The sequence below is a fragment of the Chrysemys picta genome, chromosome 10 (genome assembly GCF_011386835.1).
Source record: "Chrysemys picta bellii isolate R12L10 chromosome 10, ASM1138683v2, whole genome shotgun sequence".
Taxonomy (NCBI): Eukaryota; Metazoa; Chordata; order Testudines; family Emydidae; genus Chrysemys; species Chrysemys picta.
The window spans coordinates 22645581-22660503 of NC_088800.1; the positions used below are offsets into that span (position 1 = coordinate 22645581).

The 14923-nt window shown below is 43.2% G+C and overlaps 1 protein-coding gene across 5 annotated transcripts in view; it reads left to right on the plus strand.

Annotated features, from left to right (window-relative positions):
* Window positions 1-9915: 9915 nt before the first annotated feature.
* The window catches only part of LOC101946150 (tropomodulin-3), a 47135-nt gene continuing 42127 nt past the window's right edge, over window positions 9916-14923 (plus strand). For 3 of the 5 annotated variants that reach the window (XR_010591008.1, XM_005305054.3, XM_065559434.1), the window contains exon 1: window positions 9916-10057. The gene's annotated coding sequence lies outside the window, so the exon portion shown is untranslated. Of the gene's footprint in view, window positions 10058-11881; window positions 11976-14923 lie in introns of those variants that run through there. The other 2 variants (XM_024108973.3, XM_042853922.2) reach the window with 2 other exon arrangements.

Consider the following 14923-nt stretch of genomic DNA (forward strand, 5'->3'; position numbering starts at 1 on the left):
AGCCTCTGCTCCTCCAGAGGTGAGTTTTAAAACCTGACTGCAAAATCGGTTTAGTAGACTGTAACCAGAAATGCAGAACACAGAGTGGAAGCAAAGCAACCTCGGAATGACTGGTTCCCATCCATTTAAGACTTTGTAGAGCATAAGGAACACCTTGAAATAAAATATTTTGGGTTTACCCTCCAAATTTTGGTTTACCCTCCGAAGGGATGTGTGCACTTGAGTAACTGGGCAGTTCCTTAGCTGAGCCTTCCTATGCAGAGCTGATCTCAGCATCTGTGTGTAGCTGCAGCTGGGTGTGTCCCTACGTGTATATGTGCTGGAGGAAGCTTGAGAGCCTGTCACAGCAGTACAGTATAAAGGGAGCCCAGGCGGGCTCAGTGGTACCCCAGTTCCAGGTAGCCCCGGGGGGGGGGGGAACCCGTCATTGTATACTACATGGAAGCCGAGTGTAAGTCATAAAGTATAAAAAAGCTGAAAATGACTGAGAACTTAAAAATTGGACAGTAACTTACTGTGAATCCCAGTGATGATTGAACCTGGTGGTATTTTAAACAAAAAAGAGCTCTCAGCCACACTTGTAGCTGTTTCCATTGTTCCACAATGAGTCAGACATTCTAGGTTTCAGAGTGACACACGGAATAACAATCCTGGAATCTTATTATATAGATCTCTTATTTTAATATTATATATTACATTTAATAGTTTATATTATATTATACTGTTTTGACCTTGTTTACAAAAGTCTCAATATTATTGAAACAAAACATTTTGATGTTTCCAAATTGATTATTTGTTTCAGAATTTCTGTTTTATTTTGACTCTTTGTTTTGATTAAACAGAAAAACAAATTTCAAAATGTTGTAATTTTCCATGGGAACAGTTCTCTGAGCGCAGACACTAGCACTTGCATTCATGAAAAAGTAAGATAACCCTGGGTCTTCATATTGATAGCTTTGCAGACCAGAGGGCTTTGTTGTTTTCTCAATGGCTGTCTATGCAGATTGAACAAGAGGGGTGATAGAATGAAACCCTGCAAGAACATGTGTATACAAGTTCTTGGGATGGAAAAGTAAATATTTGTTAGTACCTTTTGGGAACTTTCAGAGAAAAAAAGAATGTACCAATTTGAAGGTTGCTCCATTCACTCTCACAACCAAACCAATTAAATCTCAGTATCAAACTCAGCTCTTACAGTAAGTAAAATCAGAACAAACACTTTGCCAGTGCCCATTGCTAGAACATTGAACAAACCATAGACAACAAAGCTATCTCCACATGAGGATCACACCTAAAACAGACTGGTAAATATCAAGGATACCTGTGGAATCAACTTCCCTGGTATTTATGTGTAATAAGGCATGTATTCATTTACTTAAATAATGTGAATATTTACAGTGTAATGTTATGAATGTCTTAACTATGATGGGGATCCTGGAAAGTGTCTTCACACAACCCATCCTTTCATCACTCATAAATATCAATGGTTATCAGAAGAATCAGCCATTGTGTACTTTCTATCTACAATGAACATAAAATTATAAATTACTCTGCTTTTAGTAAATAAATACAGATCTAACATAGTAATAAAACTATTTTGGAAGATCTTTGGTTAATGTCTAACTCTTCTGAAGGCAGTTTTATTAATGGTTAGAACAAAGGACAAGGAGCAAGAGATCTCTGGGTTTTAATGAGACAAAGCCACTGGATACTGAGCTCTGTGTGCTGAGCAGCTCGGTATTGGACAGTGGGTGTTGATCAGACACCAGTTGAGTGCTGTGCACTAGGTGGGGAGCCAGTAGGGGCAGAGAAGTTTGGGCCACTGGACCAATCATTAAGATGTCCATGTGCTTCATGACAATCTGGCTGGAAAGCTGGATAAAAAAGCAGGACCTGACTTCACCTCACTGAAAAGCAAATGCTGGATCTGAGCTTAATTTTCCTGTGGGAATAAAAAATGCAACTTTGAAATGTAACAGCGTTAGTCTCACTCCATACACTGTCAAAGGCTTCAGGCACAAGTGACAGGACCTTTGGTAGGAAGAAAAGAGAAAACTCACTCATGACAGTGACAGAAGTGGGCCAACTTGGGTGCTTCAGTCACTCTGGTTGGGAAAATACTAGTATACACAATAACACAGTGTACAGAGACAGCCACCTCCTTGAAACGCCACATCCCCAAGCTTCAGATGAAATGAGTCTCAGATCCATACCAAACCACTCCAACATTTCCCATAAGAAATGGGCCAAAACCAGAGCCATGTATCCAACATCTCTCCTTTCTCCTTGTCTTGAACAGCTTGGCTAAAATTGGAAGAAGATCTGAGCACCCTTAGTTGTGATTATCTGTGTACAGTACTAAAGCCAATGGGGAAAAGCAAATTCAAATTCCTTTGAAATGAACCACTCTATAAACAGTGCCTCAGATCTAAGATGATGTTTGTCAGTGAATTTTGGATTAGGTTTTGAGTTGATGCTGGATTGCAAGCATGTGCTGGCAAGGGTCAGTTTAGGTGTATGGTTGGGGCCAGTTAGTGGGCTTTTGTTAGCCACAGGGTTGCGGCTGGATATTTTCACTATGGATAAGGTTTTCACAAGGATGAGTCTTGGGTCCCTCCAGTCTTGGGTGGAGAGAATCGTGAATATGCAGTGGTTAAGGTTGGGAGCAAACTGGACACAGAACTCCAAAACCAAAGACTGGCCTTGCTAAATCCAGGATGACATCATGCTTATTCAAATACTGATAAGCACAAATATGAAGTGTCAACAAAGAAGCAAAGTTACCTTTGTGCGTTTGTTCTCTGATAAACTGCTTGAAGTTTTCAACTCTGCCCAAAGTCTTTAGTCCCACCTTAAAATATTTTTGACAAGTTGAAACTGTATCTGTTCATTTGTACATAGAGATACCCTCCCATAGTGATTTTCCCTTTCCTTTTTGTTTTGTTTTTGCCAATAAATTACTTTTGTATCCTTCCTGCTACAAAACTGACAGTCTAAGGCCTCTTTACAGTCTGTGTGAATTGGCTGGAAACAGTATTATTTTCCCCGCTTTGGCTATGATTTTTTTTCAATTGTTTCTTTTTTCCTTTTACATCACAAACAGAATTTGCAATCAAACAATTAGAAACATGAAAACCAATCCTAATCTCAAAAATAAGATGATACACAAAAGAGTGTATTGAATCCGATCCATACACACAATAATATACATAATACAATAATACATAAAGATTTATACAATAATACATATGCAGGTATAGCAATAAAACTACTCCCCCAAAATACAGTATATATACAAAGGCAAGTAGCACTGTATTTCTATATTTTCCTTTGTATATTTATATTGTATGTTCTGCACTGCAAAATAATTCTTAGTTTTCCCAATATCACTAGGTTGCAATTCAAAGGTATCCAACACAGCCAACAAACCTGATAATTGTTGTGCCCCAGGTTCCCAAGATCTCGTTGCATCAAAGTTCTGAGACAGATTATTGATTGTATTTGTACTGCATGAGAATCCATACAGCACTTAACTCTCAAAAGTATGCCTAGAATGTACTAGGCTCTGTCTAAATCTCCAGATGGATTGTTTGGGGGATCACTCTATTCTTCTGTTGTACTGGAGGGGATATTCCCAGGACATTTCAACAGCAGACTAAATCATTTATTTCTTTAAGGACAACCCCAAGCCAGATTAACCATCCACACAATTTGCATAGGGATTGCTCATCTGCAAAAAAGAGATTCACCTCTAAGCAGGGCAACTTTAATGCTAACATGGGATTCTCCAGCAGCCCCACTAACTCTGAATCAGAGCATTTCCTGCCCTCTCCTGAACCAATCCTACTTACTTTTGGGGATCCACAGGCTGGCTCCAAGTCCCCAAGTGGAGCATGGATTATGAATAGCTAGTGTTATTCCATCCCCATTTACGGAGGACTGGCTCAGGGGAGAACGGGTTCAAGCAGTACAATCTGGGTTGCAGCATCTTAAACCTCTGGATCATAAATGTGGGTGTCCAAAAAGAAAATATGGCTGTCACAACTATTTGTAGCCAAAATTTATATTTGTTTGTTTTAAACTTAATTGTTCCCCACTCCCCCACAGTTTTATAGATTATAAAACCAGAAGGGACCATTGTGATCATCTAGTCCAGGGGTCGGCAACGTTTGGCACGCGACTCACCAGGGTAAGCACCCTGGCGGGCTAGGCCAGTTTATTTACCTGCTGACGCGGCAGGTTTGGCCGATCGTGGTCCCCATTGGCCGCAGTTAACCGTCAGGGGCCAATGGGGTGCTTACCCTGGTGAGCCGCGTGCCAAACGTTGCCAACCCCTGATCTAGTCTGACCTCCTGCATAACACACACCATATGACTTCCCTGAATTAATTCCTGTTTGAATTAGAGCAGAGCTTTTATAAATATATCCAGTCTTGATTATTGTGATGTGCGCTGTGATCTCCTCCTTCAAGGACAAGCTATTGGTCAGGTGTGACCTGAATTTAAAAACCCTTGGTTCAGTGGCTGACCAGCAAGCATCCGTCCTGAGGCTGAAAATGAAATCTGACTTCCTGCCTCAGTTTCCATGGAAATAGCATTGAGCATTCATAATGCCCCATGTGATGCTAGGTGGATAGTACCAGTTTGTGTAATCCAACCTCAGATCATCTGAACCAGTTGGTCCAGATCTTTAAATGCTTGCCAGCAGCATATCCAGCAGGCAGAGAGTAAGTACATTTCACTTTGCCTGGACTGGTTGTATTTAGTTGCCAGGGTCTGCCAGATAATAGGATTTTTCCTGGCCTGTCTTGTAAAACAAATAATTAAAGTTCTACTATGATTTTAAATCAGTTTCTCAGCACCTAAAATCTCGCTTATGTGATCAGAATGAGACCTTCCATGCCTGCATATTCCTATTTGGGCACTCTGAACTAGGTTGTGGTTTTATAATAGTATGTAGCTCTTATATAGCACTTTAAAAAGGAGGTATCATTTCCCCTATTTTATAGATGGGGAAACTGAGGCACAGAGTGGTGATGTATCACCCAGCCCAGTGGCACAGCTGGGAATAAAATGCAGGTCTCCTGAGTCGCAGTCCGGGCCTGCTTCTACAGTCCTGCATAGGGAGCTGTGCTGAGTTGCTCCTTAGGCAGGCACAGCTTCCCCAGTCTGCTTGTGAGCACCGGGAGTGATCAATCTGATCCATCCATTGGGATGTCACAGGCTTTCCTCACCCTGCACTACTGTATGAGCTGGTATGAGAGCAGGGGAGGCAAGGCCTCTATCTCTTTCTGCCCCCTTTATAGTGACCTGCTCAACAGCAGTGGTTCCTGTGCTTGCCAGAGTGCAGGGACTGCTAATATGGGAGGGTTCATCTCCCCCCGCCCCCTGCCCCATGCATGGCTATGCAGGGCCATTCACTGTCTGGCCTTCATTTTTTACTTGATCAGTGAGCATCTGGCTGGACGCGGAAAATGAAATCTGGCTTTCTGCCTCAGGTACAATGTAAATAGCACTGAACTTGAAGAATCAGGGCCCCTAGTTCAGATAAGTGCCTTTGCAAGTCAACAACATATAACAAACATGCCTTCAGCTTTCTACACCAAGCACAAGGTGTATTGGGTCATTTTGGATGTATGCAAGTATTAACCATAGAATCATAGAAATGTTGGGCTGGAAGGGACCTCAAGAGGCCATCAAGTACAACAGGGGTCAGCAACATTTGGCACGCGGCTCGCCAGGGTAAGCACCCTGGCGGGCCGGGCCAGTTTATTTACCTGCTGACGTGGCAGGCTCGGCCGATTGCGGCCCCCACTGGCCGCGGTTCGCCGTCCCGGGACAATGGGGGCGGCGAGAAGCCACAGCCAGCACATTGCTCGCCCGCGCCGCTTCCCGCCACCCCCATTGGCCCGGAACGGCGAACCGCGGCCAGTGGGGGCCGCGATCGGCTGAACCTGCCGCGTCAGCAGGTAAATAAAACTGGCCCGGCCCGCCAGGGTGCTTATCCTGGCGAGCCGCGTGCCAAATGTTGCCCACCCCTGAAGTACAACCTTCTGTGCTGAGGCAGGACCAATTAAACTTAGACCATCCCTGACAGGTGTTTGTCCAACCTGCTCTTAGAAATCTCCAATAATGGGGATTCCACAACCTCCTTTGGAAGCCTATTTCAGAGCTTAACTACCCTTATAGTTAGGAAGTTTTTCCCTAATATCTAATCTAAATCTCCCTTGCTGCAGATCAAGTTCACTACTTCTTGTTCTACCTTCAGTGGACATGGAGAACAATTGATCCCCGTCCTCTTTATAACAGCCCTTAACACATTTGAAGATGGTTATCAGGTCCCTCCCTCCCCAACCCCGTCGTCTTTTCTCAGGACTAAACATGCCCAGTTTTTTAAACTTTTCCTCATAGGTCAGGTTTCCTAAACCTTTTATCATTTTTGTTGCTGTTCTCTGGACTCTAGCCAACTTATCCACATCTTTCCTGAAGTGAGGCACCCAGAATTGGACACAGTACTCCAGCTGAGGCCTCACCAATGCCAAGTAGAGTGGGACAGCTACCACCCATGTCCTACATACAACACTCCTCTTAATACAGCCCACACTGATATTAGCCTTTTTTGTAACTGTTGACTCATATTCAATTTGTGATCCACTATAACCCCAGGATCCTTTTCAGCAGTACCATCTAGCCAGTTATTCCCTATTTTGTAGTTGCGCCTTTGATTTTTCCTTCCTAATTGTAGTATTTTGCACTTGTCTTTATTAAATTTTGTTTATTTCAGACTAATTCTCTAATTTGTCAAAGTTGTTTTGAATTCTAATCCTGACTTCCAAAGTGCTTGTGTCATCCGCAAATTTTATAAGCAGTCTTTCAACTCCATTATCCAAGTCCTTAATGAAAATATTGAGTAGTACTGGATCTCTGCAGGATCACCCTAGATACAGCTTCCCAGTTTGACAGTGAATCACTGGTAACCACTCTTTGAGTATAGTCTTTACCCATTTGTACATCCACCTTACAGTAATTTCATCTAGATCTTATTTCCCTTGTTTGTGTTATGACCCACAGGTCTCAAACGTGGGTCTGGAGAGTTTCTAGGAGCAGGTAGCAGTGATACTCCAACTCTCCATCTGGAAGCCTGCTGGCACTTGCTTACCTGGGACCCACGAAGCGGAACACCAGTTTGATGCTCTGCTGCTGCAGTCCTATTGGCGGAGTCCCAGAGCAACTGATTGGCCTGTTGGCCCTACTTAAGCCAGCAGCAGGAACAGGAAGCTGTCTGTACAAGTGAGCTTCACCCTTTCCTGGGCTGAATGACTTCCTGCTCCTCTGGCTTGATTTCCTGGCATCTGATTTGTGGTTCTGATCTCCCGGTATGCTGACTCCTGTCTTGTGACTGTGAACTCTGTTTCTGACTACTAGGTCTGGCTACCCATGATCTGTGATAGTTTGCTCATGAGACTGTCACATGGAACTGTGTTGAAAGCTTTACTAAAATCAAGATATCACATCTACTGCCTCTTCTCTATCCACTAGGCCAGTAACCCTGTCAAAGAAGGAAATTAAATTGGCTTGGCATGAAGTGTTCTTGACAAAACCATGCTGGTTATTTCTTATAACCCTATCATCCTCTAAGTGCTTACAAATTGATTGCTAAATAGTTTGTTACAGTATCTTTCCAGGTACTGAAGTTTGACTGATCTATAATTCCCTGGGTCCTTTTTCTCCCCCTTTTCTCCCCTTAACTTTTAAAGATAAGTACTAAGTTTTCTCTTCTCTAGTTCTCTGGGACCTAACCTGTCCTCCAGGACTTCTTGAACTTAATTGCTAATGGTTCCAAGATTGCTTCAGCCAGTTCCTTAAGTATTCCTAAATATCAAACATAACATTCTGAGAGAATATGGATTGAATATCAAGGGAGCTAGGGCTAAACTGTTTTCAATAGCAGATTCTTCACTAACACATGAAACTGATCTCAGCCTGAGCTTAGCACCTTTCAGAAAAGGCACATCTATTTATCCAGCTCTTCTTTCTATGGATACCTAGTCTACTGACGATATTCTTCCTATCTCTATCCTTTTAAAGCCATGATGCTTACGGGAGTCATTGTGTATTAGTTCCCCATAAATGGAAATTGGTTTCGCCTTAGTCTCAACTATATACATTGAACCCAGCTACTACAGTCAGTTCCACACAAATGCCTGTAATAAATAAATAAATAAATAACGTATTTAGCTCAGGCTTTGCATATTCCTTTTATTTCTATAGGCTGTATAATGCTATTGCTATGAATGAAAGTGTGACTGTATTGTACAGTATCTGCTGTTTGTGTTTGTGTGCATTTCAGAGAGGGTACAAATCCCAGTACTGCACAGACCTCCCCTGTGCTACGCTTTCCCCACAGACATATAATAGTCTTTAAAATATCGTTTATTTCAACCATTGAAAAAGAAATTACACAAATCCCTTTGTGGGCATTATATTTGACCTCTGACACGTGCATTAGGCTGTCAGCTTGGAAGAGGCCCTCATTCTAAGGACTGAAGGATTATAATCTATTGCTAAGTATTTGTGGGAGTACTCTTGTGATTATAAAAGTCTCTTCACTCACTCTTGGGCTGGGTGCCAGAACTACTGAGCTTTGCTTTGTGGGTCTCTCAGCCTGAGCATTCACAAGTGAAACTCACAGCTATTATAAAACCCAGTCAGATCGCTAGCTGAGCACTCTTAACCTCATAGTTGTCCACACAAAGGGTGTTTCATACTGTGAAACAAAGCACCCTTAGATTGTTCCATTTTACATATTCGACTGTTCCATGTTAAGTTCACACCAAAAGGAAGAAACATTCTTAATTTTAATAAAATACAATGGGTAAAATTCAGCTCTTATTAAAGTCCATGTGAGTTTTGACATCGATTTCAACAGATCTAGGATTCCATCCACTGTCTCACATTAATTTAATAGTTATTTTAGCTATTTAAAGTCAAGTAATTTATAATAGACATATTACATATGCCCCTTTACACTGGATATGTCTTATGAGGCTGGAAGATCAGGGATTAATCCTGGCCCTATTGAAGTCAATAGCAAAACTCTCATTAACTTCGGTAAGGCCAGGATTTCACCCCTTGTTTCTATTCCTGGAATTGCAACAAATTTCCTATGGCAACTTGTGCAAGTCATGTAAGAACTTGGTTCCTCAGTCTCCTCATCTGTAAAATGGAGATAATACTGCTGTATCCTCTAGACAGAAAAGAAGACAAATAATTTTGTTAGAAAGATTATCAGAGGGAAGTCAGTATTGCTGTCAGAAATCAACCATGTCCAAGGAAATTAGAAAGATAAATTCAGGGCCTTAACATGTCACTTGCCAGTCTAGTATACACCAGGCCTTCAGGACAATAAATAAACAGAATAAGATCAGCATCTATAATCACCCTATACAATACACCTTTATACCAGAATAAGGCTTGGTCTATGCCTAAAAAAAATTCGCCCCCAACCAACATAACTATGCCAGCAAAACCATCAGGATAGATGCAGTTATACTGACAACAGTCCTTTTGCCATCATAGCTTACTTTATTCAGGAAACTGGTATAAGGTATGCTGGCAAGAAGGCTCTTTTGCAGTAGGGTTGCTGATATTGGTTGGACATATTCCTGCAGGTTTCATCACATGACATAACCTTTAATTCCTGGAGACTCCAGGACTATCCTGGAAGGTTGGCAAACCTACTTTTGCAGGTATGTGCGGCATCTCCACTGTGAAAGTTTCCGGGTATGGCTATACTAGGAAACCCTTTTTAGTGTAGACAAGGCCTGAGCGTCTCCACACAGAGGGGGCTGCACCGCTTTAACTGTACCAGTAGAATTAAAACGGGACAACTTCTGGGTGTCCCACAAAGCTATCCCGCTCACCCAGGACTACAACTCCCATGATGCCTGTGGCTGTCTTGTGCTCAGAGAGAGGGTGCGCAGGCGCAGTGACGGGGGGGGAGAGGAACAGTTTCGCTGAGGAGAGGTGGAGGACGCTGGGTGTCTGCCGGTGCCGGGGTGAGTCTGTGGGGGCAGGTGGTGGCGGGCGCGCGGGCTGTCTCTGGGCTGGGCCCGGCCCGGGTGCAGCCCGCGGTGGGGAGAGGCCCGGCTGGGGGCAGCGGGCAGAGCCTCCCCGGACACAGGGCGTGGGGCGGGGTGCGCCGAGCCGAGCCGCCGGTGCGGGTCTCGGGGAGGCGCCGCGCGCCCCGCAAGCCGGGCACGAGGCTCCCCGCTGGGCGCGAGGCTGCTCTACTCGGGGTGTCCCCGGGAGCAGGGGAAGGTTTGGTCCAAGGGGCTCTGGCAGCGTCACAGCTCCACGCCCCGGGAAACTTCCTCCTTCCTTTGTCGCTGCGCTCAGCGCCCCCGCCCCCGGGATTCCCTGCCGCGCTGCTTTATCTGCCTCCTGACTTGAAAGGCTCATTAGCGTCCCACCAAGGGAAACCCCCCTGCCCCCATCCTCCTGAAACTCGCTGTCCTCGGGCTCTGGGAACAGCAACTTTCCCACTCTCTCCTCCCACCCCTACCCATTGCTCTGCGGCTTGCATTGTAATTGGCTCTGTTAGAACATGCAGCCTTCAAGAGCCTTGGGATGGTTTCTCGTTTCTTAAATCATTCTGTTCATCCCCCGGCCCCTGATATGTTCTGGCTTGGGGCCTTGGTCTGTTGCTTTGAGATCTCCAGCCGAGTTTTGTTAACCATCGGAAAATAAATGCCCTGTCTGAAAACTTTCTTCATTCATGTTGATGTTGATTAAGTATTCGATAATAAATCAAGATATTTGCCAACAAAGGTTTGGTGTTACAGGAATCATGATCACGTCTCACCCACACCTGCATTCTAAATCAACCGATTGGAAGTGTACTGCTTTTCTGTGTTAGTCTTGGAAGCATATGTTTGTAAAACAGCTTTACTTAAAAATGTAATAGAATAATCATCACAGGTCACCTGCAGAAGGGAGAAAAAAATAGGCTAGTACTCTGTTTAGCATTTTTCTGAGGTATAAAGAAGGCCTTGAAATGGCTTTTGCAAAAAAAAAAAAAAAAAAAAAGTCTGTGGGGTGACCTTTTTTTAAATGTGTGTGTTTTTTCTTTTTTTTTACATTAGAAGTGTTTGACTCTTTCTTTCATTATATTCTAAAATTCTTGGTGTTTTAAAATAACCTCTATTTAGCTTAGTAACAGTTTGGCGAAAGGAAGCCTTTGTTAAAAATTCAGCTTCCCCCCACCCCCTTCCTCAATCCCTTCAAGTGAAGTATGCAAGCTAACAATGTATGTTTTCTGAGACCCCAAGCCACTCCTCCCCTAAAAACAATGGAAAGGGCACATCACAATTTTTTAATCTTCTTCAGATCATCTTTAATATATGTGAGTATCAGTATTGCACTTAGCTTTCTTATTGTTTTGAAGACATGAATTCAAACATTCCTTTCTTATTGTTTTCAAGACATGAATTCCAAGTAGCAGGTATGTGTTAACCTTTCTATATCAGCAGTCTGACTGATCATATAAAATAGCTACAATTTATACTTTAAAAAGTTGGCCTGCAGAATCAGAGCTCTCTCTTTCTCTCCTCAAGCTTTGACACAACTCTCTAAATTGTTTTGTACGTGTTCTGTAACTTAAAAACTGTGCTTATAAATAATTTGTAGAAGGCTACTTGCCAAGGAATGCTTTTCTGGCATACCTATGTTTAACAAAATGATATGTACTATATGGAGTGTTAATGTAGAAATCTTCCGGTAATGAAAACTGCATGTCTCATGAGGCTGTGTTCAAACAGGAAATAGGCCCATTATAAAGATATGTTTACGTCAAGGCATGTAACTTGAATGACAAGGTTCAGTGGGCCCCTTTGCAGTGTAAATGTGCATATACTTGTCTGTTTCTTTGTGCTCTGAGATTCTCATGAACAAGCTTGCTGTGTTGGCTTCTGAAAGGTAAACTGTGACCTAATGTATTCTAAAACATGGTGTTAAGTTCTTTAAGCTAGAAAAAATAACTCTAGAGGAAGGCAGAAACAAATATTTTAAAAATATATATTTTTAAATAATTGCCATGTTATCAGCAGTGGCAAAGTTAGAAGATAGTTGGGTAATCCCGGAATGTAATTTAAAACAGGAAAATAGCGAGTAGGCTATTTCAGTAAAAAATTTCAGTTCATAGATATTCAAACAGCTGTGTTTACAATACCCTGTTGCAATAGAGACAAGAAAAGAAATAGTATCTGGGGAAACAACAATTATTCTAGCTGGGGTAATTTCACGTTAATATGCCTTAACGCAAATTTACTTCAACACAGTTAATGTATCCTATACAATTACATTTTGCTAACTGATTGTGTATATAGATTTTTGATACACAGAAGCTTTAATAGGATGAATGATTTGGCATGGACTAGTCCTTCAGTACTTGGAAGGCTTGGTCTTTTGCTTTTCTTTCCATTGTTAGACTACCAAGTATGTGGGATGAATTTAAAATAGTTTGGTAACTGCTAAAACTTGTTTTGATATTCTAGATGAAAAGATGAAAGGGGAGCATCTTAAAGTGAATTTTTCCTTTCCCCTTTTTGTTTCAGGCCATGAGTGGGTCGTCACTGCTAAATAAGCAAAAAAGGGAGAAATTATGTTGCATGCTATCTGGAAAATTAAAACTAAAGCATACTTTGTCTTTTCTATTTTTGTTAGAGGATAACAAATCACTTTTGAAAATGCTACATGTGTGCAGTGTATGAGCAGGAAGTCCTTAAGTGTACACACACCTGTAACCTTAGCAAGTGATTTCTGCCACAGGCGCTCTTACCTCCCCAGGGCAGTTGATAACTGCAGGATTGTAGCTAGTTTGAATTAGTGTGTGTTAAGGCTTTTTATTCTGTGGTATGCTTATCTTTCTGTTCTCCAGTTCAAGGTCTGGCATTTATCTACGATCGTAATACCTGCCCTTCGGCTAGCAAGGCTTACAAATCTGGAAATGCCTTTAAGCTGGTTGTGCTGAAGAGCACAGCTCATTCACCTGCTGTTCCCAGAAGCTCTGTGTCATTGCTACAGTGCTTTCAGCCCAATAAATGAAAAACCCAGTGTTCTTGAATCAGTCTCCTGTGGGAAATTTCATAATGTTATCTACTAGGTTATTTTGCTGTTCAGTCCTATTTGTATGATTCTATGGAATGGGTAATTGCATTTTTAAGAAATAAGCATCCAGGTATAGGATCTTATTGGACAAGATTATCTGGAATAATGTAGCCATCTCTTAAAACAACCCAGTACTGTGCTCACTTTGCATCTTTATTAATGCTATGTATTTATGGACTAAAAGTATAAGCACAAAAAGTAAACACTGCTAAGCTGAAAAGAGTCAGTAGCTCTTACTGATGTAGAGGGAAAAAATAGCAGGTATTGGGCAATATAGATTCTTCCAAATGTAATCTTTGATGGAAACATTTTTTCTTTGCAGGTATATGGAGGTGCAAAACTGTAACATCTGAGTTTGTGATTCTGTATTGGGGATTCCAATTGCCCACAAAGGCATCTGTTAGTTTGACCAGAAAAGTGCTCTTGGTTGATTGCGGTCATTTGACAGGACAATTGGCATAATGTATATAAGTTTCATTATAAGGTGAACTGCATTTTCTCCAACTATATCAAAATTTACAGTGAGAAAAATCTACAACTTGCACTGTAGAAAAACTAGAGTGGTGTAACCCAAGATGGGAATCCATCTAATGTAGTGGTCCCCAATGCGGTGCCTGCGGGTGCCATGGTGCCTGCCGCGGCATTTATGTGCACCCGCCTAGTGCCCAGGGGAGAGAAGCTGCGGCCCGGTGCCTGACAGGACAGAGAACTCTGGGGCTGCAGGCACCGGTGTTCTCGGTCCCAGGTAGGCGCGGGGCCGTGGCTTAAGCCGGAGAGAAGCCATGGCCCCGCGCCTGCCAGGGACAGAGAACTCCAGGGCTGCAGGCTGCGGGCGCCGGTGTTCTCTGTCCCCGGCAGGCACGGGGCCCACCTAATGCCCAGCAGGGGAGAGAAGCCGGGGCCCCGCGCCTGCTGGGGACAGAGTACTCCGGGGCTGTGGGTGCCGGTGTTCTCTGTCCTCGCGGCTTCTCTTTGGCTTTTCTCTTCTCTCTGGATTTGTATATTATGTAATATTGTATATGATGTTTTTCGTATTATTTAATGTACCAATACAGAATAAGCCTTGACAAATTGTTGGCACCCGCCACACTTTTCTGAAAACATGAATGTGCTACTGGCCACAAAAAGGTTGGGGACCACTGATCTAATGGATATATAACTCTTTAGGACTGGATTGGTTATGAAGAGAAAATGATTGCCATTTCGGGGCCAAGCACATGAAACAATTTGGTGGTGTAAGCTTAGTTCTTAGTAGTAGGTGGCCGTATCACAAAATTACCATAACTCTCCAAAAATGGTACTCTGATTGGATGATTCAGCAGAAATGCCAAGGTTTGAATGGCTGTAAATCAGTGGTCACCAACTGGTACATCATGGTCGATTGGTCGATTCTGGAGCCTCTGCCAGTCGATCGCAATCTCTGTCTGCTAAAAGTCCAGTGGGGCTAAGGCAGGGGCCCCACTCTGCTCTGGGAAGCAGCCAGCATACCCCTGAGGTCCTGGGGGAGGGGCAGGTGTGTCTGCACACTACTCCTGCCTGCAAGACCGACCTCGCAGCTCCTGTTGGCTGGGAACGGAGAACTGGGGCCAATGGGAGCTCTGGGGATGGTACCTGCAGAGAGGGGCAGCGGGTGGAACCATGTGCACTCCTTCCCCCCACCCCTCCAGGGGCTGTAGGGGTGTGCTGGCTGCTTCTGGGAGCGGTGTGGGGCCGGGGCAGGCAGGGAGCTTTCCTTAGCCTTGCTGAGCTGCTGCCTG